The following is a 15,087-nucleotide window of genomic DNA, read 5'->3' as shown; positions in this document are numbered from 1 at the left end:
TTTGAATAATTTTGACCACACCTCTCGTCAAAGCAATACACCAGAGCGTATGAATACATACATTTAAATGGAGGCCGACGCACGAGGAAGTATTGTCCGAATTTTTAAGCAGCCTCCTCGCCAAAGAGATGCGTCGCGCCCCGGCTGACCGACATTTCTCGCTTCGAGACCACTCGACTCTGTTTCCTTTTCTTCTTTTCTTTTCTTTTTTTTCTTCTTCTACCCTTGCTGCGCGTTTGAAAGATCGGATATAGAGATTTTGCGAAACATGGAAATTGATGCGAGGATCTCGAAGGGGGGGAAGACATCCCTTCGAAGATGGGGAACGAATTAATTTTCGGGATTTTCGTTAAGGAGGATCTATTCAATTTTAATTTGAAGAAAGATAATATTATTCGATTATGACAGGGTGGACCGTGCGAGGAACGTGTGACGAATATATAAATTCGTCTCATTTTAATACAATGTCCGAATTATTAACAGTTACAAAATAAGTGTGTCACAGAAATTTTAATCACACATTGGGACAGGATGACAATGTGGAGCTGTTACAACGGATCGGCTTGAAATCTTTAAATCTGAGATTTAATACAATCTTTAGAAAGTTGACGGCCGCTAACACCACCTCGCGTTGGAATTTTAATCGCGTATTGTGAAAAAAAACAAACGGTACCGCGTGGCTTCCGCAACAGTCACATATCGAACAGCTTTCGCAATAGGTACAACTTAATGGCCAGCTTTTGCAATAGGTCAGTTCGAAGCATTTTAACTACGTAAGTACTTTAAACCTGGCTCATTTTAATACAATCTCTGAAATACGGCTATTCGCAAATAGTTTTCTTAAATATTATAAATTTCAATTATTTATCTCATAATTCCTAAGATATTTTTACGAGATAAAATAATTATATCTCATCGTTTTCCATTGTTTTTCCGAAAATCTTCGATTTTCTTATATCCTTATATTCTTTCCTTTATTACTTTCATATTTCTTACCCTTTAAAATTTAAAGAGTTACGATTTTTAAAAATTTCCTCTTGAGATTGTTTCCTCCGCCATTGATGAAACTCTATGATCAGTCTCCACTCTTGATACTCAATATCTTCATACACTTGACAAATATTGAAGAATATAAGATAAAAAAAATTCCTCCTTGTTCACAATTTCAAATAATATCCTCTACAATCTCCAAAAATTTCAATCACCGTCCCCAAAATCGTATCCAGTTCAAATTCTATCGCCACATTCCCACCTCCAATCTGACCTCCAAACATCCATCTCCAATCTATCGAATCTTCAGACAAATTTTTATCTCCACACATGATTTTAGAACATCTACGTCGCTCGATCTCGTACCGTTAAGAGCAGGCTTAGCCGCGATTTGAATATCAGAGCGTACACAAGGCTCAATAGGAAGAGAGAAAGAGAAAAAGAGAGAGAGGCAGAGGCGCACCGTGTCGACGGGGGCACACCGTGTGCCCCGGTATACACATACGTGTGTGTATTCGTGAAGATCGATCGTGAAAGATCACCTCGTACGTTACCCCGGAACGTAGCCTCTTCTCGCGGTTTCGATCGTGCCCACGAACACCAGAGTCCAGATTCCCAATAATATCTCGCCTTTGGAGAAGGGTGATATCAACAAACGCCATTTTCAAGCCATCGAGATACTTGGACGTGCAGAGATGCGTAACACGTGACCAGGATCACCAGTTGAGAATAACGAAGGAACGATTTTCCAACAGCGATAAACTTGACGCACGTATGTGGAGAAGCTAGGCGTTCCTAGTTACTGTCTCTTGCCCGAGACTCTGCATTCCGCTTGGTGGGTGTGAATCTGTGGCACGTAAGTGTGATGCCTTCGATGATATGATATTGCGATTGTGGCTGTTCTTTTCTTTAATAATTCAGGGAATCGGGAGGAAGAAGTAAATACGAAGGATTACGGTCACCTTTTCTGGATCCGTGGATTACAAGTATTGGATTGATGTAATAGATGCAAAAAAGTATTTGCACATTGAATCTATATATGCATTAGATTTAAGTATTATCATCAGAATGAAATCCTCTTTGTGTCCTCTTCTATCTTCTTAACAAAGGAAATGCAAAATTCGTCAAGGGATTTCAATTGTAATAAATAATATTATAAATTTTGTCGTAATATAATTTTCTAAAATTATACGCAGGAACGGATCTTCGTTATTCTTCGGGATATCACAGCACGATAAATATAATTAACGATATATTCATCTATTAATTCTCTTAACAGCAAGAATTTTCTTCCAATTTCCATAATACTGGAATATCAACCATCTACACTTATCAAATCCATCGATCAAACATCTTTTTTTCATCGACAAAGCTTTTTTCCGCGGTTCCAAACGCCGACAATATTTTCCGTTCCAACAGTTATTTTGACTCCTCCACGCTCCCCGCCAGTCCTCCAAGACATTATCGGTGACATTTGTCCGCGCCGGACAAAACATGTTCCGGTCCGGTAGGATGACCCTAACGCCGCGCCTTTTGTCGAGCGAAAGGTACCCAGCCGACCCGGCGTGTCTTTGTCATTATATAACGCCATTGTGGCCACACTTGCCCGGCGTGGAAGTCGACTATACCTTTGCATATTATTAAAATGACGATGATTGTCATTTTTCTCCCCCTCGTCCCACCGCCACGTCCCTCTTCCACCATCGCACACCGTCACCTCCTCCACCCTCTCCTCTTCTCCACGTATTCTCTCCTCCACTTTGGTCTGCTCTCGTCCTTTCCCCGCGACCACCAACACGCGCCGCACGAACGCACGTCTCGTTCTCGGTGTTCTCTTGTCGAAAATGGAGACGAAAAGAGAGGTATCGAGACGCAATTCCTCTTGCAACGATAGAATGTGATATATACGGTATATGGTATATTCCGAGAAAGAAATAATTATTTAAAGAAAATCTTAATTTTTCTTGTAATATTATAATTGCACGCCGAGAAGAATTTTATTGCTAATTGGTGAAGCAATTGTTACAACTTTTTATTACGTTATGCTAATTATCAATTATAGAATATTTAAATTAGAATTACCTTTAAAGAATTTAAAATTACCTATTTATCTCGAATAATTGAAATTTGAAATCGAAACTACATATACTCACAAAAAGATAGAACAAAGAATTGTAAAGTATTAACGAGAAAAGAAAAATCAATTCTTCTCAAAATATCTCCCGGTATTTTATACAAATTTCGAAATTCCTGATTTCGATCTCATCTTGTCCCAGTTCATTTTCACTCTTCCCCTTCGTTCTCTCTTCCTACATCCCTGCTGCATCTCCTCCTTCCCGCTTTTCGCGCCGATCCTCCTCGCCTCTTCAAATGGTGCTTAACGTCTGGTCGCGTCTCGTGTCTTTGTTTCTCCCGCTTTCAACGAGGAGAATTCAACTCGTGTGTTTTCGATCGCAATGGTAACGTCTTCCTACGTGCGCGCGTGTACCCGGCGCGGAAACGATAATCGTAACTTTCGACATCGATGATGCTCGAAAGGAGCCGGTCGAAGTCGTGGCACGCTACCAGCAGGGACACGCGAATCGGCCGCCATTCAATCACCTCCATACGAATGCAAATCGATGAACTTGAACAAAATTTTATCCTGGTTACTCGTTTATTTCGGCACATTTTTTTAGAATAAGAATTTAATTTAACTCGAAGTATCGTTATTATTATTATTTTCTCTTAATAAATTTACTTGTATCAAAGAGGAGAGACAATAAGAAAATACGAATATTTATTTTATTAGTATAAAATAAGTGGTTCTATCTATAGAATGATTGGTTTTAATTTTTCAAAAGATTAAACAAAATTGTGATCGATCAATTTATCAAATTTCATTCGAATCAATGGATTATCTCTTTCCTTTAAATTGTTTTAAATACACAACTGTACATTTTCTTTCAAATCCTCTTACTCTATCTTTCCAATCATCGTCTTCATCTCGAGCCTCTTAACTCTGAAACAAATCCAATCGAACGAAACATATATGCATATATAATTATATATCGTAATTCGAAAATTTTAACATTTTCTCCTTAACGTTCGAGTAACCATTATTCGATCGTGCAACGAATGTATTCCATAAATCCAGAGACTCATAGACAATGGCATATATGTTACCAGCTTTCATTCCCTCTCGTACCAGCCACAAGACGATCCATCAACACGAATTCTTCTCCATCCCAGGAAACAAAAAGCTTGGACTGCAACAGCCGTCGCGACTCGTCGATCGGCCGGTTGAAGAGGATCGAGCCCAAGGAGGGGCCCCGATGACGCAACACCACGATTCTTTCGACCGTCCTCCGCCGTTTTCTTCGGTAAATTCGATACACCTGTGTGCCAATTGTTTTGACATGTGTCCCCATTGCGGCCTCCTCACAAGCGGGACGAGCGGAGAGGAGCGGACACGCGCGTTCCGGCCATCTATTCGGCCTCTCGTCTCGTAAACGACATGCGGGTCGTACAGTCCGACATCGGAACAGGGGAAGAGAATAAAAAAAGAGGACGAGAGGAGGAACGATGGAATCGGTGGCAAAAGAGAACAGAGAGAAGAAAGAATCGCGAGAAGAGGAGGGAGGGGGCGGGGAGAAGGGAGAGGAGAGGCGAGACGTGAGAAGACGATTCAATTTTCTGATTAGACGTCTGTAACGGTGCGCCTACCGAATTTTACTCCCCCACTACGTTCTTCTTCTAAATTGAGAATGAACGGTGTCTTTTTATTTCTTCGTTTCCCCGTTTCGTTTATCGACTTTTCTTTTTAATTTTAGAAACTAAAATTACTTATTTATTTATTAGAAATTGCACGCATCAAATTTCCTCGATGAATCGTTCCTTTTCTCGAAATTTTTGAATCATATCATTGCATCCGGTATCGAGATAGCCAACTATTAAATTGTTGTGCATAATTAATGTCTTATATAAATAATTTTATAATCGTATGATATTCAATAATTGACAGGCAGAAGAGTCAATATATAATGGTACTAAAGGTCAGTCTACTGATGCTTTTCATGAATTAGTGATGCGCATTTATTATTATGAAATGCTCAATACATCTTTCGAAGTTATGAAGACGTGTCTTATTGTTAGTGGGAAGGATGTAATTTGGAACCATAATTTATAATTAGTCGGCTACGAATTCAAAGCTATCAATTCAAATTTCTTAAATTTTCTCTTCTACTCCATCTATAACTTCCATCACTTTTAAACGATATTTTCTTTCTTACTCTTCTTTTCACAGAAACTTCACTTCATTCATTTTTCTTTATAAATATATAATATGTTATAAAAATTTATTATAAAAGTTCTACTCCAAGTTTTAATATTTCAAATTACAATTAAGAAAGAAATTATAATTTAAAAGTCTAAAAATTCTAATTGCTTTAATTTGATTTAATTTTTTTCTTTTCTCTTTTGTTTCTTTCTTTTTTTTTTTTTTAAGAATAAAACAGGACACGATACGGGCGATTTTTCCGCGTTTCGCGGCCACTCCAAACACAGGATGTAACGACTATGGCCGTGCGGAGAAAGTTATGGCTTTTCTATTGTTTCGCGCGGTTGCTACGACCTGCGGGATCGTCGTTTTTGAACGACGAGAACGCAACCTCGATCTTCGAGATGCGGCTCGCACCAGCCGCAAGAATGTTACCTCCGCAGATCCTTTTCTGACAACGTGTCCAACCTTTGTTTAACCAGAGAGGGCCGCTTTCGAGATCTCGTTAAAATTTCCGAGAGCGATCGGACCGATACAGGGTGTAAAGCGTTTTGTGAAACTAACCGTCGAGAGAATGAAGATTTAATTCCATTTGGGTCGATTTTAGGTGACGAATTTTGGGCCGCGAGAGTCACTCAAGATAGCTGGAAATGCGACAAATACCTTTTAAATTTTCATTACAACATTAAATTATTTAATTTAATCTACGAAATTACATATTCCAGTTTGAAATTTAATAATTAGAATTAGAAATGATGCGAAATTTGAAATTTAAAACAGAAGATTGCAAATTTTTAATTTACAAATGGAGATTGGAAATTTGAAAAAAATTCAACTACTTATAATTTATATGAATTTCTTTTTTGCAAAGATTTCGCGCGAAATTTAATGCACTTAATGCAGTATACATGTTAATGATATCTTAATTTATGAGTGGAAATGCGAAGTACATTACGATCGTCAGTTATTAAACTGTTAATGTGAAGTCTCCCATTAATAACGGGCATGCTAGATCGTTCCTTTTTTTTCTTTATTGCTGGGACTGTACAGGTGGTCAGTTGTCCCGGCCCGCATCGTGCAGGACAGGTGAGGGCCAATGAGATAAATTCGATCTTACCCTCATGACCAAAAGGGTACAATAAAACGTGTAATTATGCAAATATCTATTCGTATTCTGTCAAGAAGAAGGTCGTGCGTTATCAGGATGCATTACACGAACTTGTTTGATTTGTGGAAATGGTCCGATAAAATTGTATATCGAATGATATGGACGTAGAAAGAAATATAATTTGCACGTCAATCGTACAATTTTACGAAGATTGCGCATAGGGAGAAATTTTTAAATACGAATTTATTGTATTATTCCTTTAATTTGCTGTAGGTGAAATAATTTACTTATATTTTTTGCGTTATATTCGAGATTTTATATTCTTAATATCCTTGAAATATGAAATAAGTAAATTTTCTAGCTCATCGAGGAAATAAAAAAGCGAATTATAGCATATGATAGATTTATGTACACACCTGGGTATTCATTTCCTTTGAAATTCTCCCAAGAATTTATAAGAAAATACGCCTGACCACTAATGATAAAACCTGTATCCCTCATAAATCAAACATACCACGTCCATATTTTCCTTTCAAAAATCTAGAGCAAACGATAACAATATCAAAATCCCTATACCTAAACAAGCAATCTTTCTGAACATAATCATTTTTACTTACGAAACAATTCAACGTATTTCAACCGAAAAATAATTGTACATCTAAATCATTCCACCTGGAATTTCCGTGCTGAAAGAAATCCAAATCCTCAAATTTTTATTTCTCGTTTAAAAAAGATATCCTTTTCCCTTCCTTTTTAAAAAGGATGTTTAATATCTTTAGAAAAATTTCAGAATAAAAAGAAGCACCGACGATGATTCTTTCATATCTTCATCGCGCTTAAAAATACAAAAATACAGAATTAACTAACATAAAACATTAACCGCATTAATTATCAAATCTCAACTTACCTAAAAAAAAAAAAAAATCCGCCTATTATAATAAAAACCAGACATCGAAATCTCTCGTGGAATCAAATTGAAGATGCTTCCTGCCATCTCGCAATCGGATGAAAATCAAAGGTGGAAGGGGCAGCTAGAATAATATTCGCGTAAGGACGAAGTACACAGATAAAGAGGACGTGAGTATCAGGAAGACGGCCAGGGTCGTAGGTGGAAAGAGACACGAGGTAGGGGAAGAAAGAGGCCGGCCACGATCCTAATCTCCCCGGGCCAAGGCCTCGGCCGAAAATTCAATTAAACTTTTGATATACGGGCGGCTGTGTAAACGAAAATTTCGCAAGGTTCACGTACTTTCCTTGGCCTGGCTATGCGCAACCAGCCTCCACGATCGTACCACCGATCGTTCGTTTCTGTAAAACGATTAGACGGGCCACGCTTCCACCACGTTTTCTCTCCGTTTCCTCCTTTATATACGTGTAAGAGGAGGGTGAGCGCACATTGGAGGGAGAAAGGACTGGATTGATGCTAGACGACGTGTCGCCGGGAAATCTGGACATTTATCTCGGACGATTTGTCCGGACGCCCGGGGCGAACACGATTCTAACTGGCCGGATATCGAGACGGTGCGAGCGTACGAATTGTTCCTTCCTGTTCTTTCAGATTATACCTTCCTTTTTTCTTAGCTATTCGAGCTTAATACGGGGGATACAAAGATGTGCAAGTGATTTACGTGGAGATTGGAATATATAGATTTCTTTCTTTCTTTCTTTCTTTCTTTCTTTTTTTTTTTTTAGGAAATTTTGAAGGATTCGAAGTAGGTTGGTTTCGAAGGAAATTGTGGATGAATCATTTCTTCCTGTGCTTTTCCTTTTTCGGACTTATACCTTCCTTTTTGTGGAATTAATATGGGGGACAATATGTGTAAGTGCGGAAATTATGCGTGGAATCTCTTTCTTTTTTTTTTTTTTTTTAAATTTCTTTTAAATTCGTGATTGAACGTTCGATTTTTTATTTTTTAAATCAATTATCTAATATTGTAATACCTCGTAAATGTATGAACAATGATATTAGAGCTACGTTATGGATCGATTGTTTGTATAAAAATGGAATGGAAAGTCGGCCTTTACAGCTCTATATCTGTCGATAGGAATAAATATTTCTTCTATGGGTTAACCCTTAACCTCACGATACACAGAGTGAAACGTATCTTGATAAGTGAACGTATAATATTAATAAGAAAATCTTGATGTAATAATTATTAATGAAACGATTTCTTAAAAATCAATATCGATATTCAACTGAGATTTAAAACAAAAAATATTTGAATATCATGGATACAACTATTTTTTAAACGATCTGATATATGATTCACTGTCGGCTCTATATAACGAGCATAGTTGTACATAAGTTATTTGAAGGAATTTAACTATACGATGTATCCTTGGAAAATACCATCCACTCACTATAACTGCATTACATTGATCCAACATTCCACGAAGGTTTACACAAACAACATGAAATACCACTCTTACGTCACATCCGTATCCCCTATCAATTCCTCGAATTTTAACAGTTTCCAAAATCAACTCAACGCGAAGAAAGACGCTATAATTATATAGAACGTGGAAAAACAAAAGTATCTGAAAATTTTTCAAATTTTTAAAACAGATTAAAATATTTTAACTTCCAAATCTCCTTTAAATAAAATTAAACATTGCTTTGCACTAGTTTAAAAACGAGCCAGCCTACTTTCTCGAGAAGAATCTGAAAATTTACAAATTTCAATTATTATACATTTAAAACGTTAAGAAAGACATTTTTAACCAAAATGGGACAACCATACAAATTCCCTCTCTTATTTCGAATCCCACGATTCAACCACCCCCACGATATAACAATTCGTCAAGAAAATAACGAAGACGCGAGCCAGCCCACTCGCCAGACGAAATTCCAGTTCAAAGATAGAATTGTCCAGATGCTGGTCCTCGTTTCGCCCGATCGGTCGAGAAACGCCACGGGCTAAACGCGACACGATTTATTCTTCTCTGCAGAGAAGGGGGAGGCCTTCCTTTCGGCCATCCGCAATGCGCAGGAGAAGAGAGGGGAAAAAAAAAAGAAAAAAGGGAAGAAATAGCGATCACCTCTGGAAAATTGGTCTCGTCCTTGGATTCTCAAAGTTGGGCAACCGATAATCATCGGGATCGGTGTGGAATTGGCGAAATGTGTTGCGACCGTTCTCTATTCTCCACCTTTCTCTCTGAATGGGAAACACGCTCGTCATCCCGAGGAAACGTTTGCCGTGTTTCCTTTCTATCGATGAATCGTCCATCATAGGCAAATATGACAAGCGGGCAGCGCCCCCTACAAAGAAGATCGGGGACCGTGAAAAATCTAGCAGGGCTGACGGTGCAGATTCGGACCTCGCAATCTGGGCCTTGATGCAACGCGAATGAACACGATTTCGAAGAAAGAAGAGTGCAACTTTTGCTCAATGGACGGCATTGGTTTGTGGAAATGATGGTGGATCAGTATGGGAATCGGTCCAAGTTACGCTCGACTTCTGTGTAACCGAATTTCGTTTGGGTTACCGAGGTGATCGTTCATATGATTGTAGCGAGTTTGATATGATGCTTTGATGCTTGCGTGAAAATTTGCACACTAGGATTTGAAGATTTATTTTTGCCCATATCTGCGATGAACTAGATTTAACATTTTTATATAACTTTCTCTTAATTTTCAATAGTGTAGGTAGTATTAACCATCCATTTGTTCCAATTCTAACAAAAGGAAATACTGTAATGCAGATAAAAAGATATGAGAAACAAATCTTCCATCTTGCGACAAAACTTATAAATATTTATTCAAATAAATGCACGTATACGAGAAAAAATGCAAGAATAAACTTACTTACTTACTTATTTAATGAACCAAGTAAATCGAAGGAAAATCATCGAACACGAAGGTCCATCCAGAACCGACATCGTCAGTATCCAAGATTTCGGTCGGATTCACCGAGGAGGAAATTATTTTTTTCCATTTTGCCTGCTATTTTTGCGCCCGAGTGTTGCGCCCGAGGAGTGACTGACCTCTGGCCAGTTTCGCGGTGCCACGTTGATCGCCTATTTTTAAGCCGGCGAAAAATGCATAGTCTCCCTTTCGAAAGAAACACAGCCGAGAAAAGTGTGCGAACACGAAGAGGAGCGAGGGAGGAGGAGAAAGATGGGACAGCGGAGCTGAAAACAGAGAGGATCGTCGTCGTAGTCGTCGTCGTCGTCGTCGATGCTCGGTGGAAAAATTTATTTCGAAACGGCCACATGTCACGGTCAAGAAAAGCGGCCTCTTCTTCCTCCCCCTCCCCCACCTCCTTCTCGAATTCTTCAACTCTTACCCAGAAATCGTTTATTTATTCACCAGTGTGAAATATGTAGCCGCGGTTGGGGAGGCCATGACGACTACGACGACGACGACGACGACGACGAGACATCGATGACGCGGATTTCACGGGGCAACGAACAAATTTCCTGGACGATTCAACAAACGGTGTTAACAAACGGCACGATGGAATCTGATTATCACCAACCGAAGCGACATCGATCTATTTTCGACCGCGTTCCTCGACGTCTACAGGACGTTTGGTCTATGTGTTGTTACGAGGACGTGTTATTACTGAATTGGAGAGAGCGACATTGGAGGGGCGAGGTTTTTGTTTTGCTTTTCGAAGAATCCTTCGTGTTACTTCGTGTTATTATTGCGTATGGGTCTCAGTAGTTGTTTATTGATATAATATATCATCGTAGAGCTCTGCCAGAATTCGATATTTTGCTTTCGTCAAAGGTTTTTGTAATTTGGAAATTGGAATAAAATAATGCGAAGATAGGACGGTAAAGGAAAGATATTTCAATTTTTTGAAGTTGTGTTTGGTAGAGACATATTCCTTTTGAGCAACTTATCTATGTATCTAGATAACAAGCTTGATGAGTAATACGTTTTAGAAATATCTTTAGAAATAAAAATTCTTCGATAAAAACTTACCAAACAATTAATGTCTCTGTCATATTTATATATATTACAGTCCTAATATGTCCTAATTTAAATAAAAAAATTAATGACGGCCTAACTTTTTAACTAGAATAAATAAAATAATTTCATTACAATAAAATTTGCAAAACAACATTATTGCAAAGACACTTTCGTGATCCTCAAAGTCATGGATTTCACCAACAAAGAACGATTCCACCGTCGTTCCAAAAGATAGCAGCGATCTATTTTCGACCACTTCCTTCGCCACTAGAAGGACACGATTTTCTAACGAACGAAACTCGAGGCCTCGAACAAAGTTTCAAAATGTCGTGGTTCCTCGTCGCAAATCATCATTCCTGGAATCCATTTCGTAGAGATTTCATAAAATAGAGGCCAAGGCGAAGAGTCAAAAGTTAAAAGAGGATTATTGACCGGTTTCGATTTCCGGAAACACTAAAAACAGAAACACTGACCTACCTGTTCGGATCTAAGATGCCTCTTACCGGTGGCTCGCCAATTTAAAAGTAATTTTCTCGAATCCCTCCGAAGAAAAAAGAATGGAAGCTCTTCCCACGGTTGGTCAGCTGGCCTGCGTCCAGAAGCAGCGACGATCCTCGTTTCGTTCGTCTCCCTTTATCATTTCTCCTTTCCTCCAACTGTGTTTTTTTACGAATTTCGATTTTTCTACCTGAGATCCATTCGTCGGGTCATCCGAGTCCCGGCCGCCAGTTACTGGGTCCTTTACAGTTACGCGAAGAGATTCGAGGAGGCAGATAAGACGAAGAAAAAGCTTTATTATTCTCTTCACGGGATACGCTAGACGTTAACCCTGATGCTTGGCCGATGTCGTGGACAGTCACGGTTCTGTGGACAATTTTTCAAATTGGTGGAAAATAATTTGAAATGAATTTCGGTTAATAATAATATTATTGCATCGTGACTCTTTCTTTACGATAAATTATATATAGTAGATGATATTATTAAACCGATAATATCTCTCTTAAAATTTTATCAAAAATATATTCTGACCGAATGAAAGAAATATCAATCGGTATCGTTTGAAAATTATTTCTAATTAAAATGATAAATATAATTTCTATGATGTGATAAATTGATAAAATTTATCCCAATTTATCCGCACATTGTTATTAGTACTGTTAAAAATAATAAGAAACTTTTCGTGCAAATATTTATCCTGTCTGATCTGACGAAACGCGCACATACCGTGAAACGCTTAGCATAATGTTCTACGGTTAATTTAAATTCATCAGCTCCCATAATTTGAACGTAGCGGGTTTCGATAAACACTCTATCGGTATATCTCCTTCCAGGCTAAATTTCAATTAGCTTTTAAATTATCAACCGTGCAGTATCATCACGTAACTCCTGTTACGATGAATTAAACGAATGTTCGTAAAATAAAATTGCAATCTTTGAACGAGATTTTAATTTTAATTTTCTGGAAATTAAAAGGGATGATCTTGCTGAAAAACCTCGTTCAAAAATTAATACCGAGAATCAAAGGGTAGGTCGAGCAATTAGAGCGTCGTTTCGATGTCGGCAGAAATGCCAAGCAAAACGATTTCTCGCCTTGCGTTCTTATCGTGCCAACTACGATACATTGGCGTACCACTCTCCTGATCTAAATTTCGAGACGTACTATCAGAGGGCAGATAAGATTAATTCTTTGATTTTGTATTTTTATAAATTCTCCATTAACTTATCAATACAATTTGTTTCAATTGTATTTATTGTTCAATAAATCATAATTAGAAAAGAAGGGAATTCTAAGAATTTGTTTAATATCTTTCCTTATCCTCGTGAGTTTTTTTTTTTGAGCTAAGATCAATAATGTTAGAAATGTTTTAAGAAAATAAGATGCAAAATAGGAAAGAAAAGATTACACGATCTCCTCAAATTTTCAAATTATATGGATTCTATATCACAATTAGAAAATCATTTTTAATTTTCAAATTCTATTCATTTTCTAACGAAATAGTTATGATCGAATAAAAATAATTATGAAATTATCCATAATATCTATAATACGAATGCATAAAAAATTTCATAGATCCTTTAATCAAAACGAAACGTCTTCCCTCGATCTTCCAAAAGTTTCAAATTTCATAAGCCTATAGAATAACATAGAAAACTAATCCATTAATCTTAAATTTCTTCTAAAAGTTCGAATAAAATGAGACCAATTATGCAAACAAATCAAATCATCATCCTATCGCGTTCCGTATTTCGAATCATCGAATCCCAAAAAAATGCACGAGCAATAATTAAAACGAAACAAAAGAAAATTGCAAAAACAAAAAACAAAAAAGAAAGATAAATACATCTATATATGTATTACGCGCAGCTGAACACAGTCAATTTCCCCAAGATCGATCAGAATCAGTCACACGATCCTCTGGATCCTAGATCAACGAGCCTCCACATCAGGGAAAGAGAGAATCGAGCGTCACAGATCCGATCGTAAAAATCGATCGAAGGGATGAATGGCCGAAATTCGATCAAAGGACGAATCTGTTCGTGTCTAGGATCGGCTCTCTCTCACGAGAAATTTTCAAGAACACACGTGGTCCATCGCCCCCGGCCCGTACCCCTCCCTTTTTTCCTCTCCAGATCGCTTTTTATAAATTTCTCTCTCTCTCTCTCTCTCTCTCTCTCTCTCTCTCTCTCTCTCTCTCTCTTCTTTCTCCTTTTTTTCTCCTTTTTTTTTACCACGGGGCCCTAGGATTTTTTTCTTACCCCTTGGCCGGCCATCTGCCGCTACGGAAGGGGCGGCCAAGATGCAGGATCCGCAAAAGAGGGGTTAGAGGGGGAGAAGGAAGAAGGATGCGCGGCGTATAGGATATCGTATAGGCGTGTAAAAGGAGCGACGTAGATGGAAGAATGATAGAATGGAGGAGATGAGTCCAGAGAGAAGAAGCTTGGGTAACGGCTTAAGTCCCAGTTTCGGGCACACGGGGAACCGATCGGGTGGCTTCCACCCGATTCTGGGGGGAGAGGAATGTCGTCGTGGGACGTTGGTAGGAAGTCACGTAATATTGGATCGTTCAATAACCGTGGTATGATGGCGATAAGGGTGGTTCTTTGTGAAATTACGGGTGTTGGCGTGTATTAGGATCCGGGGATATGAATTTTAAAATTTCGTTAAGCGCTCGAGAATTGATTTTTACAATGGTTTCTCGCGTGCTTCGTCAATATTTCAAATTGTATATCATGTTGTATGAAAATTTTGTTTATGCCGTCTCTTATGCCTTCCATTATGCTGCTGTGTACGTTTCGATGAAAATGGATTTTGAAATTATCCAAGTATGCTCGGATCTATATCAATTTTTCGCAGGATTTTCTTTCGAAAGTACACTTTCTATTGCATCATGTAACACACGATGTAGTACTTTCCACTTAGAAATAAATATACCTTTCGCATCTGCATTTCTATCGATCGTCAATATCGATGTTATATCGCATAAATTCTTAACTTACGTCTGTATCGAATCAACAAAAATTTTATTCAAAATCTATAATCAAGAATGGCAGAATATCACTACCAAATCTATCAACCGAACAAACCACTCTCCATTCCTCCACAAAATCCGCTACCGGCGAGACCATAACACCGTTAGGTTCCCAAAAGGTGGTCGTTTCTAAATAAACGGTATCGGGGAGCTGGTTCTCACGGGGGCTCGCGAGCGTAGATTTTCCTAAAAAGCTGAGGGAAAACATCTCATCCGGCCTAGCCTCGGTATTTTAATTTTTTTTTTCTTCTTCTTCTTTACGTCCATCCCTCCACCATACTCG

The 15,087-nt window shown here is 38.2% G+C and overlaps 1 long non-coding RNA gene across 1 annotated transcript in view; it reads right to left on the bottom strand.

The window, feature by feature from the left end:
• The window catches only part of LOC107994207 (uncharacterized), a 37,809-nt gene that overhangs the window by 18,647 nt on the left and 4,075 nt on the right, over positions 1-15,087 (bottom strand). The window contains exons 2-5 of the long non-coding RNA XR_009831671.1: positions 11,752-12,138; positions 6,974-11,630; positions 4,156-6,896; positions 62-3,991 (exon numbers count right to left, since the gene is read on the bottom strand). This is a non-coding gene — a long non-coding RNA (uncharacterized LOC107994207). The remainder of the gene's footprint in view (positions 1-61; positions 3,992-4,155; positions 6,897-6,973; positions 11,631-11,751; positions 12,139-15,087) is intronic.

The sequence above is a fragment of the Apis cerana genome, linkage group LG10 (genome assembly GCF_029169275.1).
Source record: "Apis cerana isolate GH-2021 linkage group LG10, AcerK_1.0, whole genome shotgun sequence".
NCBI lineage: Eukaryota > Metazoa > Arthropoda > Insecta > Hymenoptera > Apidae > Apis > Apis cerana.
Note: the sequence above shows the minus strand (reverse complement) of the source record. Positions and strands in the feature narration are given on the sequence as shown.